Consider the following 14,616-nt stretch of genomic DNA (forward strand, 5'->3'; position numbering starts at 1 on the left):
TTCAACTCTTTTTGGTTGTTTGGATGAAACTAATTAATATGTAATTGAATTAGTAGAAATCTATTGATAAAAAAATTGTTGATAGTTGATCTGAATGAAAATTTTACTCTGCCTTGCTTTAAACAATTGGCAGTAGTTGTGTTGATGGTTGGTCTAAAAAAAAAATACTCTGTGTTGCTTAAAACAATTGACAGAATCGCCCACTCTCTGGAGAATTCTGGGTGATTATCATCCGTTCAGTCATGCCAGTAATTCACCCCATGTGCCACATGAGATGCATCATTACAAAAGGTAAGATAGGGCATCAGATCTGGGACAGGACTCCAGCGGTACAGCTTTACAATCACAGAGTCCAGCTATTCCCCTCAACTTTCCATAATTATCTGTGTGGATTTGTCTAACTTCTGCAACGGTAGAACATTCTGCTAAACATGTGGCAGTCATAATAATTAACACAAAATTAACACATATCATTTTATAGCCCTTCTGCTGCCAAGCTTTGCCAAAATGGGCCCCTTGTTTGTGCAGTGATCTCTGGAGCACTTCATTACGCCCACCCTGCTTCAACATGTCTTACTCTGACAATGATTTGGAAAGACAAATCCTCAAAGCTGAACTCAACAATATTGAAAGTGTTTTATCCAATCCTGTCCTAAGATACATGTATATATAGATGTCTTTCAGGTTGGTATATACAAAGCGCTGTTAAGACAAAAATTGAAAAAAGGTGGTTATAGTCAGATATCCCTCGTCATCCTGAGAAAGTAGACTAATGGATGGTGTCATGTCATAGAAGGACTATTAAGCTATATTACTGCGGGAACACTTTTTGTAAGCGAAGAAAACAAAATTAATAACTTTATTTAACAATTCCTTTGTCAATGGTCTCCTCTGTGTCTCTCATTATCACCATATGCTGTGTATGCTCTTCTGTGCCATCCGATCCGCGCCACAAGGATGTGCTGTTTCTATGTGTATTCAGGTTTGATATGAAAGAAAACAGCTGTATAGTTTTATTAATTGTTTATTTCAGTTTTAGTTTTAGTTATTTTAGTACATCGAGTTAAACTAAATTAAAATGAGAAATGCTGAAAATTACTGAAAATCAAACTTTTTTTAATATTCTATTTTATTTCAGTTAACGTTTATCACATTAAAGTAACAAAATAGTTTTTTTATTGGTTTTAATTTTAGTTTCAGTTTTAGTTAACTATAATAACACTGATGGCTGAATGATTACTGAAAATGAAATTTGTGGGGGGAAAAATGTGTGGCTGAAGCTTTATGGATGATGTTTCTAATATATAATTCTATTTTCTGTATCTTTATTATGTAAAGCTAATGAAATGAGAGTCAGTGCTGAGAGTCAGTGCTGAGAGTCAGTACTGAGAGGTCTTTTGCAGCAGGTAAGATAAAACACTTCAATTTCATTTCTCTGTAACAGCAGGACGTCTTTTCTGGAAATCACAAAGAACTGGATTCATGCTACTGGGTCGAGTGAGCAATGACACTCAGATGCATCAAACCTTTGTTGCCCTCACTCAGATGCCCCCGCTGATGGCAAGAACTACAAGGGAGGGAGTCTCGGTAACAAGGAACAAATCTCCCGCCCGTCCTTGATTTTTGTTCTTTGATTAAAGGAGAACATTTGTGATTTGCATTTTAAAATACGATGATCAAAAACAATTATCGCTCCGTCTGTATGTCTTACAACAAATGAATTAGATTATAAGCCTTCATGAACACCGGTTTCTTACAGCCTTGTTTCGCTGACAGTATTTGAAGTTTCCTGCGGTAACTTCATTACCCATATTTTGTCCAGAATTAGTGGAGCGTGCTGAAAATTGCTAATGACAGATGTTTCACCACTCTGTCACACTCCTTGTATCATTTGATTTGGAAAGCAACATACGGTGTTCTGGTCTATCAGTATGTCACAGACTGTCTGCAAACAGCTGGTCATAACTCAGTTAAGTGAAAACCATTACTTTCCAATGAAGTGCTGGAGACAGTCCAAATTGTGTTTTGGCATGGCCTCAGCCCCCTAATGCAGCCTGCTTGATGCTGCAGGTAGGGAGGGACAGGACGGGTGCCAGCATCTTCGGGTAAACAAAGCATGCTGCTAGCAGGAGGGGACGCACGTCACCAGGAACGCTCCAAACATGGCGACGTTTCATCAAAAGATGAATGTTAGAATGGGATTTGAATGAGGTGATTATCTTTGACCTTTATTTAACAGAATGTGCAGAGAGAACATCATGCTAGGGAGTACGGGAAAGTCAAAGCCGTAATGTCAACTCAAATGCAACCGTAAGCATGCTAAATATTTCTGATGGTTTATTTAATTAAAGACAAATGTTTAAAACCAATATAAAAAGATTGAAAAGACTAAAAAGATCCAAACTAAAGCATGTTCTTGGTGTCAAAAATGTGAGTTGTGTCCCATTCAGAACTGAACTGAGAATGAATTTCTGAATTTGATTAGCAAAGAGGATGTAAAATTGAATTTAAGTACAATTAAAATTGCATTGCTATTCAGAGAAATTAATTCTGTGTTCATTTTTTCACGCTTTTATTTTGTACTTTAGTCATGGTTATCGGTGTGTTCGACTTGAAGCAGCGCTACACAGATCAATCAGTGTATGACATCAAAGTACTGCGAGTGCGATTAAACAGCAGACATCTCTTTATGCTTTCAAATTGCTCTTGCAGTACTTTGATGTCAGACACTGATCGGTCTGCACAGCGCCGCTTCAAGTCAAACATACCTTATGTTTCCTGGTTTGCCATGTGATTTCCTGGTTTGCTTTGTTCTTATTGGGTCCTTGTCTTAACTGTTCCAGGTGTCTCTTGTTAGTAGTTAGTGTCTTTGATATAGCCCTCATGCTACCATTGTCCTTTTGTCTAGCTAGAGATTGTTCATGTACCAAGTCAAGTCAGGTCAAGTCCCCAGTATCTGCCACGCCAAGTTTTTCCACGTCTGAACCATCATGTCAGGATTTGCTCACATCATGCCTGCCAAGCCAGAGCCTGCTCATGTCATGGCTGCCATGCCAGAGCCTCCAGCCATCATGGATGCCACACTAGAGTCTTCAGCCGTCACGGTCTAGTCTTTACCTTATTTCACGATCCAGGTCCACCACTGCTCCACGCCCCGGTCCTCCATTGTTGCACAGTCTACTGTTGCTCCATGGTCCAGGCCCATCACTGTTCCATGAGTCTGGTCTTGTTCCCCTTCAAGGGCCCCTGGACCACCTCCGCTACGCCACCCTCCTGAACTTTTTTGGGTTTTGGTGTTATGTTAGGGTGTCTGGAACCACTCTTGTGTGGGTATATGGTTTTGGTGTTATTTTTTGGTTTTTGGTGTTATTTTTTTGTTTTTTTATTTTGTATTTTGTTGGTGTTTATTTTTATTGGTTTGTCATGTGATTCCCTTGCCCTCATGTGTCTTGCCATGTGCTCCCTTAGTCAATAGGTGCGTTCGACTTGAAGCACAGCTACAGAAGTGCTTCGGAGGCGGAGTTGAAAACAGACATGTCAAGCCGGACACTTTCTGCTCCCGTTAGTGACACTCACGTGGTGTTTGCATACTTTATCACAGATGAAGTGAATTAAATGCATTATTTGTCAAAAACACAGACGTTTCAGAAACGTTTTCATGATCGACAGAAACACTTTTTATATACTGCTTAATACAGCGCCATCTTTTCAAGAATAAAGTTCAACATAATCATTTAATATTTTAATACTGATAAAGTGGGGGTATATATGCTTTTATCAGTGTCGTATGATAAACGTGACTCCTAACCCTAAGGTTGTGGGTTCGAGTCTCGGGCCAGCAATAGCACGACTGAGGTGCCCTTGTGCAAGGCACTGAACCCCCAACTGTTCCCCGGGCGCCGCAGCATTAATGGCTGCCCACTGCTCCAGTCATATTTGTGTGTTCACGCTGTGTGTGTGTGTGTAAATCACGGCACTGTCAGTATGTGGCTTGAATTTCAGTTCAGTTTATTCCTTCCATATCTACATCTATATAAATTTGAAAGAGAGCCCATTTCTAAATTCTGACACTGATCAAAACATGAATGTAACTCTGCAAATTTACAAGTGCTGTATCTTGAAGATCACAAATAATTTAATTGCCCTTGAGAGAAAAAAGGCTTTATTATTTCCTACTGCCACTTAACCGAAGCTTGAGGTTTGTTAAGCTAAATCTTCCATCAGTAACATCATCTGTAAGCTATTTGCTTTCTTGTTATTTGTTGGTTTGACAACTGTAAACTGACAACTGTTCTATTAGCACCCCTCCAATAATGATGGCTTGAAGGTCAAGAGCAGTGTCTGATGTGTCTGAGCATTGTTAATTTCCTGTGATTCAGTCCAGGATTTAAGTGCTTGTTTTTATTCAAGGCCCACAGTCCTCATTTTCTCTGTCCCTTGTTAGCATTGTGGGTTACAAGACTGACAAAATAGATGGAAATTGCTTTAATGAATGTTTGCTGCTGTGAATGAGTGAATTCACATGGATAAGTGTGACCTCCTCTTTTCCTTGCTGTTGATTTTCTTTCTGAATTACTGTGATAAGTATATGTCTCTATTCTGAGCCATGTCTCCAAATATATGTTCTCCTCTCACATTAGGAATCATGATCCCTCACATGTGATATCATTTTATCATGTTTATCTGCACATGCTTGATACATATACAGTTAAAAACAATAATAAAAAGTGGCGATGACTCCAAATAAAGTAAAACTCACTTGTCCTTACACCTCTGTGTCTACTGTAAATTATGTGTGATTGCCATCATGTTTTCCACAAAATACTGCATTGTATATCTACATTCACTCCCTAATACAAAGCTCTTTAGACTTAATGTAAAACTATGTTAAATAATAATATGTAACAATATTAATATTAATATAATATTATGACGGGATGAGGGGAACAAAGGACTCAAATGCAGAGGATCAGATAAGGTGATAATCATGAAACATGAGCATTTGCACTTGTATATATTGTATTATTTTCATGTGCTTTTGACCCAGTTGCCTTAATGATTTACCCCATTCATGTGTAGTCTCATCTGTAGTCTCTCTCAAGCATAGCAGGATCATCTCTGTCCTGCCAATCAGTGTGACATGCTTCAGGGATTTCCCTCTATTTCACACCGAGCATTTGCCATCAAGCTTGGCTTGAAACAAAAGGTCACATTTATTATCAATAATTGGCTTTATGTGCTTAATCTGACAATTTTCATTTATTTATTTCTTACTATCTTTCCTTTTTTTTATTTCCCCGAAATTGTTGACTGGGTATGTCCAATGCGGAGGCACGTATGCGCTCTTGGAAGGTAATCTAAAAGCGAGTTGGGCCATGACAAATGGGGACAGCTGGCCTAATTGAATCATTTGAGCTAAGACAGCTCAACTTGGTTATCCTCTCCGCTGCCCATAGTGATATTAGCGCGGGAATCATTAGCCATGAAATCATGTCTGCGTTCTCGGCCTGCATCCTTTATGACACGACAGCCAGCACGGCTTGCCTTGGGGTTTTTTTACACCAATGAGTGCCTTTAAGCACAAACAGTCAGTAGATGAGCAGGACCCATCCATCATGCAAACAAACGAGCTATGTGATATCATTCGCCTATCAGTTTTTTAACATTTTTTATTGCATTTATCATATAAATGCACCAGATATATACTGATGCTACAGCAGGGGAGACTTGGAGTGGTTGTAATACAGGGTGAGTTGTAACAGTTAGTTTAACCACTTAGAAATTAGTCAAAGATCATGCAAAACAACTACCATCTTAAAGGGATAGTTCACCCAAAAATGAAAATTCTGTCATTCTGTTATTCTGTCAAAGTGTCAGACTTGAAGTGCGTTCACATTTTTGGGCCTTGAATGTGGTAGTTCCGTTGCTGTCTATGCAGGGTCAGAAAGCTCTCAGATTTCATCAAAAATATCTTAATTTGTGTTCCGAAGATGAACAAAGGTATTTCGGGTTTGGAACGACATGAGGGTGAGTAATTAATGACAGAATTTTCATTTTTGGGTGAACTATCCCTTTAAGATGATTGCAGATGTACAACAGATTTAAAATAAAAAAAATAAATAAAATAAAATAACTTCTAGGGGTTAATTTTATGAATGGTCAAATAAATATTATAAATGTTCACCAAAATGCAAAGTAAATAAATAAAGTTGTAGATTAAAAAAAAAAATTTTACAAATAAATGATACAGAAATTAAAGCGGGAAAAAAAAAGTGTTAGAACCGTCACCGGTGATCTTATTACTGCTATTGAAACAACATTCCCATCAACCAAACAAATTTTAGGTTTAACCTATTAAGATTTTTTATTTTGTAGGATCAAACTATATATATAATTATTAAATTATTATTATTATTATTATTTGATAGGAATGATTCAGGAAGAACAAAGGATGATATTTCAGGAACATGCCCTACTTGGGAAACATGTCATGTGACAACCGTAAACATCAAACCATGACTGTTTAATAGGAGTGTTGCTCTTCTGTTGTGCACATTAAGCTATTTACCAGACAGATTGTGTTAGTTTCTCACAGTCATGATTGATGCAAAGCCTTCGGACAGAGTTCAGGATAGTTCTGAATATGGAAAAATGTAATCTCTTTTAACCATGTCACACTCCAGAGCTCATAATGAGCTACAATTATACTCATTCCTGCAGACCATTTGCTAGTAATGTAATCAAGTGCGTTTCATATGCCACTGCATAGATGGGCTCCTCAGTGGCATGCCTCATGTCTCCAGACCTCCATTTCCAGGCCTGCATTCTCAGAAAAAAAGGTATAAAAGTTGTCACTGGGTTTGAAATCTTTAATAAAGTACCTTATTTACCTCAAAAGGATAAATATTAGAACCTTAAACATACATATTAGAACCTAAATGGCACTTATTAGTACCCTTTAAAAGGGTACCACACAAGTAATATCTTTTGTACCTTCCTTCTGAGAGTGTGCCTCCCTTTCTTCCTCTCCCCAGCAGGCAGACTGCCACGGAAGACACAGCATCTCTGATCTCCCCCCTACGCACTGACAGCAGAGAGTCTGGGATCTGGATAGTATGGCAAGAGCCACCATGTTATCTGAGGACGCAAGGACCCTCGCAGTGTGGAACTTTAGTGTTGACATTGTGGTTTAAGTTTGCTGATTGTGGTGTTTTAAGGGTCGTTCGGGTCAATTTCCATTTTGAGGGTGCGATGTGACCCCAATGAGACGCCTGCTTTGGCACCATAGCATTAAATAATGTCTCAGATTCCCCTGAGCGGTGCTGTGCAGAGACCTCAATCTCACGGGTGAGCTTGACTGGAGAAGCGGTCGACAGGGGTATGTACATGAGCGTGCGGCCCCTGAGCATGTTCAAGGAAAATTTGCTATGAGCAATTACTGAGAGTTTTAAGATGACAGGTCTATTTCATGTTTAAACCCAGAGCAGAGAGAAAAAGCGTACTGACAGTCATGTGAAAAGATGGAATTACTGCCATTCCTGCGCGTTTTCAGATGACTCTCTCTATCCTCCTTTCTGCCTTCAGGGCTTCTGTGCAGTGTGCCTTTTGGATGTTTACACATCATTACCTGCATCTCTCTCACAGTCCTGCAAAATTCACATGTGCATCAACAGCGGAAAATGAGTCAAGCGTGAGAGAGTGGAACTAGTGCTGTAATGCTCACTTACTGAAGATGATACACCGCCTGACAGCGACACATCAGGGCGTTCAATGTCAAGTAGTCATTGTTGTGCCATTTCTATAGGGCCAATTTCAATAGTGTATAAAGCAGTAAAAAGATATATTTGCATTTCCTGAAAATAAAAAAACAGCACTTGCAAGGCATCAAAAGAACAGTGTTAAAGATGAAGTGTAAATTTTTTGGGCCATATATTACCAAAAGGAATTGCTAAATTAATAAATGTTGCTATAAATTGTTAAATGGAATTGCAAAATCTGCCACTGGCCAACAAACTCACGCTATTGGTTGAGCCAGTGCTACCAAATTGTAGTATTTTAACATAGAAATTTGCAAACTTTAGCTCTCAAGGTTAAGGTAAAATGATAAAGAAGTTGTAAATATATATATAGTTGTGTTTTTGCTTAGAAATTTTAGTATTTTTATATATATATATATATATATATAAATGATAAAGAAGTTGTATATATATATATACACAAATACAGTATATTATAGAGGGGAAGAAAGATACTATTATACTACTATTTGTATATTAGTAATATACAATATGGTAATATGGTTTGATAAACAGACACAAGAAAGAAAATTCAGTGTGCAAATATGTAAATGAATAGACCTTCCATTGCAGTATGCAAATGTTATTAAAAATAGATATTAGTTTAATTTGATTTTTTTTTTTTTTAAATGTTTCCACCTAAACTAACAAAATTAAATAACAAAACTAAAACTAATCTGATACAGAAAACAATGTTTAAATGCAGATAAACTAATATAAAAACATATGTAAAAATACAAATGTGCATATTAACAGAAAATTTTGTTCTGAATACAGTTTAAGCCTTCTTAAATGTACATGTCTTGTAGGGGTGTGATGAGACACTTTCTCAACACGAGACTGGGTTCAGGTGAAAGAGACAAGATTTTTAGACTTATTTTTTTCTCACCTCATTATTTCAATTTTTTATTGTTACCAAATTCTGTGTTTTAGCATGTCTAATTATTTGAATGCATAAAACAACTTAATTTATTCATTTTTCCCTTATGAATTTTTTTCCCCCTCAGAAATTCTGTGTTGTGTATTTACATTTTTATGGATATCAAATGAAGGCATAAAACATTAATTTAATTTATCATTTAACTTTTAATTATTTAAAATTAAGCAAACAAGATTTTTTGGCAAACAAAGAGGATTTACTATTAAAATTAAAACATGGAAGAAATGTTTTGTGTGATTATTCCTTAAAAAATAATGTTTGTTTCATTTTAGTAGTAGTAGTAGGCTATGTACATTCTACTGAAAATTGTTATAGGCACAATGTCTTCAAATCAAACCGGACTTTTATTTTGACGGGTTGCCGTGAATACCTTCACAGTTCTTTGTATGAGATATGACGCTATTTTTACTCAAATCAAACGCTAAAATGCTCATGAAGTGACTCTCAGAGCAGTTCTGGAGATGTTGTTCATGTGTTTACGTCCTCATTTAGAGAGACGGCAGACACTGAAATCACCAAGAGCGTCACATGCCCTTCAGTATGAAACCATGCATCTGCGCCATTCATTAACAGAGACATGCAGAACATACAGGATTCATGTTTATTTTTATTTTTTTTTGGTTTTGTGTTTTAATATTTTAGTATATTTGTTGATTTGATTTAAGTGTAATGACCTACTTTTGATTAATTAATTCAAAATTAGACCAATTCCGTGACATTCTGCGTTAAACTGTGAATTCTGTTTTTATGACTGGATAAAGACTACACTGCATAATTTTCCCGCTTATCATGCAGCCACTTGCCTAATGTGAACATTAAATATCTTGCATACCACTACTGATGAACAAGTCAGTGTAATGCAAATATATCTGAAAGGTCTGCACAAGGATACTGTCACGTTCTCGCGAGACCAGTCAGATCTCATGCCACGAGATCTCATCACACCCCTAATGTCTTGTAATTCTAATATGAGTAGTAAGTCAAAATAAGTGATTACGTTTAAACTGGTAAATAAAAAAAATACATAATAAGAAAAAAGTGATAAAGATTAAAACAGTTCATGATTCCAAGCAAAAAAAAATCTTTCCTGTCAAAGTATTAGAGCTGTCAGAAAGAGAGCGAGAAGAGAGAGAGCAAGAGAGAGTCTGGCGGGCTGCAGACACGTTAGACAACAGTGGCAATGAAGCATTGGCAGAAAGTGATAATTATTTTAATTAATGATAATGGTTTTAATGATTCAACATTTTGGCTAATTGATTATGATTGATTGCACATTACTGAACAAGGAAAGTGAATCAGGGAGGTAATCAGGGATATGACAGCACAGGTCAACACTGCAGCATGAGAGAACATACAGTACACATGCTAATCAGGCCCAGAGAGAGATGGCAGACACCAGCACTGCCTGTCTGTCTGATCATTGCCTGTATATCTGCCGTTACACTAATCAACTGTATATAAATGATATATATCGGCCAGGCCAGTATTTGGTCATTTTGAGATTTCCTCCATCGGCCTGTAACTGTGGCCAAACTTCACAGCTGTTTTCCTTTTAGTTAACCCAACCCAAAGCAAGATCATAAAATACACTAAACTCAATTCCATAGGCCTAAAAGAAATAGAGAATAGCTTATCTGGTAGCTAAAATATTCCACCACATAAATAAAAATCTATATTATTATCTTACTTAAGTAGATTAACTGTGGCTGAGAAAAATAATCTTTCCACTACAAAGTAAAAACCAATCCAATATGCCATTATTTAGCTATAGCCGATGTAAACAATATGAGGTCAAATTTGTTTCATATTAACGCCATTATTGACAATATCAGAAGCAAGTATTCCAGGGCAGTGCTAATACTTATCTGGCATCAGCAATTTTGCTTAGTAAAGTATAGTTCTAAATTCTGAAGTGGGACACCTCAATTGTTTAACACAATGAATAATGTTTTAACCAAAGAATTAGTGTTATATTTTTCCGCATTTTTCTCATAATTAGTGGGTCATGGCAGTTCATTGCGTGATATTTTAATTGCGATCTTTGCTGCTGATGTTTGGATGCTAATTATACAAACCTTAACACTGCTGCCACATCTCTTATGGTGTTAAAGTTTAGATTACCGTCGCATCTATTACAAAACCTTTGTGGATAAACACTTCTAAAACTGTTGGCTAACACCAGCCTTCATTTTCACATTCCTCTACTCATAATATAATGAGAATAAAGATAAAGAATTAACTGGGCTGTATGTGCAGTTTTATTCACTTTCGCATGAAGTTGCATGTGTTTACAAATGCTGGGTAAAGTGCAAGCTAGCTGTGATAATTGCAAGTTGTTTGTGTACTTGAGAAAATGGCGATCTTGGTGGGATAAATGGGGGGCATGGGGGGCACTTTGGAAAGAGTCGCACTTTTAAGCATCGTCACACCGGTGTCCATGACAGGTACCACTCATCTAGGCCACTTCATGTTAATTTGGGGGGCCACTGAGAAATGGAGGAGTTGTATGAGCCTTGTTTTCCTATGTCATGCCTGACCCAGTATGTAATTGTGCCTTCACCTGTACCTCAAATCTACCCGCTGTTAGCTGCATTTAGAGGACACTCATCAGGAGAAGAACCCATCAAAACCTGCCCGCTGGAGTTGCTTTGAAAGCCCTGTACATGCAAATATTGCACCTCTTTTATGTCGTGTTGGAGAGTAGAGTGAACTTTGATCTCTGCCTTGCACTCTCAACTACTTATCCCTTCCGCTTTTCCCCTCTGGAGGTGGCACCTCTCTGAGTAGGTTGACTGGGTTAGACTTTAATTAATGAAATGTATGATAATGTGATTTCTTTAATAGAATGACATAGTCTAATGGTGTTGTGTGATTATGATTAATACAGCACTTTACAACATGAAAATCCAGCCAAGGGCTAAATGACGGCCCTCTTTGATTCCCAACCTTGACCTGTCAAGAAGAAACTGGACCGACTGACCCAATCAGAACAATTTCAGCTTATATCAGATTTTGACATTTGCAAGGTAAATCTCAAAAACAGCCCGAATGTTATCCAGGTGATCGTGACAGCTCATTACCAGAATATTTTTTTTTGAAGGTTGTGCCAAGGAGACATGCAAACCGTCTCCAGGAGGAACGGAAAACGTTCACAGGTGTCTGCGGAGGAGCGTTAGTCACCCTCATACCTTGTGAATTCGATAATTAATACCGTAATTCAACTAAAACTACTCTGCTTGAGCTGTAATGAAAACTGATGTAGCTACTCAGCACAGTGAGCATCACAGGTGGGCCCAAATTAATGTGCAAATAGAGCTAAATTGCCTGTGTTTAGTGTTTTCGTCAGCACCATTTCAGTTTGTTGGAACTATCCGTAATTAATTCTGATATAACAAAGTCGTAAATTTAAGGTTAAACGCCGGCATTACCTTCAGATGCGGAGACGGGGGGGTTCTTTGAAAGTCCCAGCTGGGATCCAACATCTCACCATTACTGAGCGATCAGATTAGCCCTTTGAGACAAAGAACAACTACGAAATGCTGTCAGCTGTGGTTAGTGGTCTGAGATACTCAGATCCCCATGTAGATGAGATAAAATTCAGTAACAGCTTTATAAAATATTACTTTTGAATTTTGAAAGTTGTTTTTAATATCTTTTTTGAATTTTTTAAGGTTAATTTTGTTTTATTTTAGACAAGTTCTGTGCGAAAGACGTGTATCAAAACATTTGTATTCCGCCTTGGCTTTATTCTGCTGCAAAGCATCTCATTTATTGAAAATGGTGTCTGAAAACAAACCACAGACAAATCAGAAAAATAATCACACATTTATGAATATTTAATATCATAGTCATGGCAAATAAGGCGAGTAATTAGTGGTTTCCATAAATTTGCAAATTGTTATTTCATGTTGATGAAAGAGCTTCAGTTGATTATTCATGCATCAACAAAAGTTTAGCGGAAAGAAATGAAAAGTGAAAATTGCTGGACTATGTGAACAAAGACACGCACTCAAATGCTGGAAAGTGCATTTGACAACAAAATGTTGATACTGAGCTCAGACAACAGCATTTATCCTAGAAGTACAGTGAGACTTAATATTAAAATTGCTCAAAGTCGTTTATTGTCATATGTACAAGCACCACGTACCATGTTTTTTTTTCAGCTTCTGTATTAAAACCTAAAATTACCTAGACCAGCAAACAGCCTCCAAGAAGAAAATGGGTTAAAAACACAAAATAATGTCTTGGTGAAAATCTAAAAATGCAAAAGGGTTCTGAGAAGGATATGAGCCATAAAATATTATTAGCTCAGTATAAAAACACTAGAAGTCCCCACTATTATAGAAAACCAAGCATTTTTGTATTTAAATCTTTAGATGTCCACCAGGCTAGACTGTCAATCTTTCCCACACCCTCCAAAGTAATTCATCCACAAACAAGGAACATTAGCGAAAAGAGCCTCTTTGTGATTGCTGTCACACAAGTGTGTGTGTGTTTAGCAGGGTGGGGTGCAGGGGTTAATGTTTCGGTGGAGCCGTGATACGCAGTGAGTCAGAAAACAAGAGCAAAACAAATCTGTGATCTGGAACTTCCCGAGCACCCACTCAGGAGGGATTAATGAGGAGTACACTGCTGTGAAATTACGTGCCCTTTGAGTCAAGAAAATGGCCTTAGTGGTGCATGACCTTGAAATGAGGTGAGACAAACCTCACCTGAACCACAATTAACAACGTTACATGGGCCGAGTGTGACATTAGCAGACAAAAGAATACAAAAGTCAATATTTTATGTGGAAAATTGTGTTTTCAACTCGCATCGGGGCTCATTTTCGAAGGCCGAACGTGAGCAGCCTAAGACCAAGTTTGATTAAAAGGTATTACGGAATAGGAACACTTGCTCGCCAAGCGGATGTTTGTTTGTCTTTGTCGTCCGGTGGCTGCTTTTATCTTTTGTGTAATTCTCTGTCTGCTGAAATGTGTTTAAAGAGATGAATTGGGATTGGAGGAGCTGTCCTGACATGATTATGAAGGATTCATCGGGAGCCATCTGCCATCGTTATGAAAGGGGGTGAGGGTGGGTTCGCGCGGCGAGTGTGGAGAGACAGCGGACCTTCTGTTCAGCAGTCTTCCTACTATCACACAATAGACGAGCCTTTAGCGTGTTGAATTAACGCACTGCCGCATCCAGCTCGCCTTCGCAAGGGACAGTTGTGGGGTCGAGCAGACGCATCGTAGGTATTAATTCGTTCTCCAAGGAGGAAGCGGCCAAATGGGCAGAAAATCTGTGATACTTTCGCAGAGCGAAGTCCAGGTAACAGAAGGATGAGGGTTCTCGCTGAACATATAGTCTACGTCATATTCACACACCAGTTGGAGGAATTTAAGGAGCAGATGGGTTCTATTGCTCATCAAAACGTCCAGTTGCTCTTCAAAAAGGACGAGGCCGGAAATGAAGCCAGCTTGAGCCTGTACTGATGGCACATAAGATATATGCTTGAAAATCACACATTGTTTTCTCTTACTATTTAAATTTGTCTTTGGGTGACAACTGACTACACAGGCCAACATAAATCTGTTACTGATGGGATTATTACTGTATGACACTGCTTTCAGATTACTTTAAATCTTTATACCACTGTTTTTGTCATTTTAAAGAGAGAGGTGGATAAAAACAAGTTTACAAATGCTGTAAATAATTTTTAAAAAATCCTGCTACAAAAAAAACAAACAAACAAACAGACAACACAAAAAAGGTGACAACTGTCAACATTTATTACAAAAATAATGTAATAATTATTAACTAAATGACATTAAATGTATAATGTACATAACTTACAGAAAAGACCTTTTAAAAATTAAATCAAACTTGTGCAGGGACTTC

Source organism: Cyprinus carpio, chromosome A24 (assembly GCF_018340385.1).
Source record: "Cyprinus carpio isolate SPL01 chromosome A24, ASM1834038v1, whole genome shotgun sequence".
In the NCBI taxonomy this organism is placed as follows: domain Eukaryota; kingdom Metazoa; phylum Chordata; class Actinopteri; order Cypriniformes; family Cyprinidae; genus Cyprinus; species Cyprinus carpio.